The sequence below is a fragment of the Pteropus alecto genome, unplaced genomic scaffold, assembly GCF_000325575.1.
Source record: "Pteropus alecto unplaced genomic scaffold, ASM32557v1 scaffold75, whole genome shotgun sequence".
NCBI lineage: Eukaryota > Metazoa > Chordata > Mammalia > Chiroptera > Pteropodidae > Pteropus > Pteropus alecto.
In genome coordinates, this window is record NW_006440638.1 from 16,981,097 (window position 1) to 16,984,671 (window position 3,575).

The 3,575-nt window shown below is 35.8% G+C and overlaps 1 protein-coding gene across 4 annotated transcripts in view; it reads left to right on the forward strand.

The window, feature by feature from the left end:
* The window catches only part of CADPS (calcium dependent secretion activator), a 456,128-nt gene that overhangs the window by 220,586 nt on the left and 231,967 nt on the right, over positions 1-3,575 (forward strand). The gene's annotated exons all lie outside the window — the stretch shown is intronic.

Genomic DNA, 3,575 nt, shown 5'->3' on the forward strand with positions numbered 1-3,575 from the left:
TTGAGGGCCAGAGTCCGAGTAGGCTTTCTTTAGGAGTTACAAGACATTGGGGCTAATATTATAAAAGTTGAGCAAAAGGAGTGGGAGTGGAAAGAGCATACCAGGTAGAGTCAGCTTATGCAAAGTCCTTGTAGCAAGAAGGAATTGAAAGAAGGCCAGTGGGGCTGGAGGTCAGAGAATAAGGTATGTAGGCCCTAAGCTGCCAGTGAGGAAGAAAGGGGCCATACCACGAAGGGCCTTGTTAGGTCTTGGAGAAAAAAGCATGGGATACATCATTAGATATTTGTTTTTTAAAAGATCACTCTGGCTACAGTGCAAGGGGCCAGAGTTGATGTAGAAGACCAGTTAGGATTTTATTGCAATGGTTCACGGGTCTGATGATGATTAATTCATTTGAGTCAATAGAATCTTAGGCTTCAAGGATTCTTGAGAGATCACTGCTCTCTTCTCTCCCTAGCCACTACCTCTCACTCTTTCTTTTCTATCTTAATTAAGCCAGCTTAGACTAACGAGAATTTTTTTATTGTTAATTCATAAGAAAGTCATAAAAGGGGTAACTCCTAACAGCAGCTCACTGCCTCTCCTCCCCCACGGCATTATGAGCTATTTAGCAGAACATGAATAACTTACCGGGATATTCAAACAAAATAGTTCAAAGAAAGCACTGAACATTTCCCAGACTAGAGAAAATCTGAGGGCATTGTATGCCTTCAAGTGGTTCTTTGCATGAATAGGCAAAGGCTTCAGATGCTCAGAAGCTAGGTGAAATTAATGAGTGCAGGAGGAAATTGAAACCAGTGCAACTTGTCACACACCATCCTTCCTCCTTTTTTTTAAGCATAGTCTCAAACTTAAAATAAAAGTAGTTTCTTTTTACTATCATTGATGAAATCTCAATTTTCTCCCAACTGTTACTGTGGCCTGACCTTTATTAAGGGTATTATATTATGCTACATTATTTACATGTACTTTTTAAAAATGTGCCATGTATGAGGGAAGAGAAACCTATTTAGTGTTTCTGCCAACCTTTTAAGATATTGAGCCCAATATGATATCACAAGTTAGATAAAGAAGGGAAAAGCTCTGATTATTCTAACAGGCTGTTGTTTTATATGTGCTATTTTAACTCAGAATGTAATTTATATCATCTTATTGGGTTTAAAGGTTTCAATTGCCAGGGTAAATAATGAGCTGAATTTCATTTGCTTATGAATATTTAAAACAGAGCTTCAGATTACAAATATGGAATACTTGGGTCTACCTACTTGAAACACTCATATTTCACATATAGGTTTACTCATATTCATACACATATATTACTATGTCCATATAAATAAACACCTCACACTGAAATATTTTGCTTTTCTAGAGTATAAATTTTTGATTCCACTTCAATCAGTGGGTGATTAAAACTCCACAGAGGTTGATTGGTTGGTTGGTTGGTTGGTTAGTTGGTTGTCTGGTTGTTTTTTTTAATATAGTAGAAATGCAGGTTTCATGACTAGTATCAAGTCAAATCAGTCAGCAATGTCTACCTGGAGTGTTGTGTTGAGAAGGATTCTCAAGCCGAATCGGTATTCAGAGAAAAATAGTGCCACCATCATCTTATAATGTCTGCCACAGAAGTGGAATGGGTACAAGTGCCTTGTATTTACTATTTCTATAGTATCCCAAAGACATATATCCAGAGTTTGAAATCTATCAATGTTCTTTTTTTTTACTTGTCTCTTCCTTTATCCTTTTTATATAAATTCTCTTTATAACTTGTACTCATCTTTCTTTTAAATCTGAGTTGTTGTTTTTTTTTTTTTTTTTTTTTTTTTGATTCTCTTCTTTGCCTTTTTCTTTGTCATACTTCAGTTCTGGTAATTTTCCTCTGCTGCCAGTTTTATCTGGTAGGATAATGAGACTGTTTGTGTAGGTCCATTTTCTTCCTTCCTCCCTAGTTTAGACTTACTCAGAATCCGCTCCATCATTTATTTTTTTGAAGCTTGTATTTATTCTCCTTTCCTCTCCTCTTCTATTTTCAGTTTCTCCCATTAGTTAGTAATCTTCAGCTGTTGTCTCTACTATTTGATTTTGATTTTCCCAAAAAGTATCCTTTTGAGGGTCACCTTTTATCTGTCCTAATAACTTTCATTATATGACAAGTTTAGCCTTTTTCCTGCCCAATTTGTCTTCCGAATCTTGTCTTTGACTATTCTTAAAGACAGAGGATGCCCATACTTTACTTATACATTCTAAAGCTTAAATTCCATTCAAGCCTGCTTTATTCATTACTCATAAATTCTATTGTTGATGCTACTAAGTATTTCACCCAATAACTGGAACACTCACACCTTATCTTATCACGTGTCTACAAAAAATTTGGCTTTTTTTTGTCCAAGTACAGTCACAAATCCAGGAACACATTATATTACTCAGTTTGTCCAAGAGCGTGTTTTTGGAACTTTAGTGTGTAAAATACTTGAAGAAAAACAAGAGTAGGGAGAATGGTATCTTGTTCAAGTGAGGTTGAGAAAGACAAGACATTAGTTCTCCCTCCCTTTGTGAGTTCACAGTTAACACTAGCCTTGAAGATTTCTGATGGTAATTAAATTTGCTTATCCATGAATTTCCCAAATTTATTTTAACTAACACCTATTAGCATTCATTGAAATGCTGGTTTATATTGTTCAAACTCAGTAATGGAGGTTCCAAATTTTCACCTCCTTTATCAATGTCATCTCTACACTTAGAACCAGGGTCCTTCCTAGCATAGTCATTCTGGATCAGTTGCATATAAGAATGCTGTGTTCATGAGTTAAATATATGTGGTTTTTGGTTTTTTTTTTTTGCTTTTTTTTTAATTGTGTGTATATATGTGAATAGCCCCCACTCATCCTTCTTTTTATCAACCTTTGCTACATGTGGATTACTTTCAGGCAGACTATATCTCCTCTCAATTCTATTGTCCTCCTCTCCTGGGACTTTAATGTGGAAAACCAGGACAATATATGATCATAAGCTTTCAAGATTTATATTTATTTTTAAAAATATTGCCTTCATTTGCAGCATATCGTTTTTGCCTCTTGTAAGGAAAGCATTGGGGTTGCTGAAGTAACTGAAATCATGTTTTCAGGTGAGCAATCTCAGGAAGGCACAGAAATGGGGAGGGGAAATACTTGTGGATTCAAGAAAACAGATCTACTTGTCCAGCTCCTTTGAAATAGAGCAGAGGATTTTTCTTCCCACGAGGCATTGTTTTTCAAAGGGTGTCACTCTTACCTCTGCTGATAACAGAGATTATGTTAAGTATTACCAAGACATGGCATTGAGTAACATCAAATCATGTAATAAGAAAGTTACTTCTTTTCCTTTTATCTTGCAATTCTTCTGATCAGGTGAAAGAGAATGTTTCGATTGATTCTAGTAAATCTTTAACACTTCCACAGGCTTTATTCAGGCTCAGAGCCTTCTGCTGGCAAGAGCCCCCAGTTAAAATTTAATAGCATTGTTTAGACCTCATTTAACCAAAAATGTTTTCTGTGCACATGGCCTTGGAATAGTTGAAATGGAAACAGAATATCTTTCCC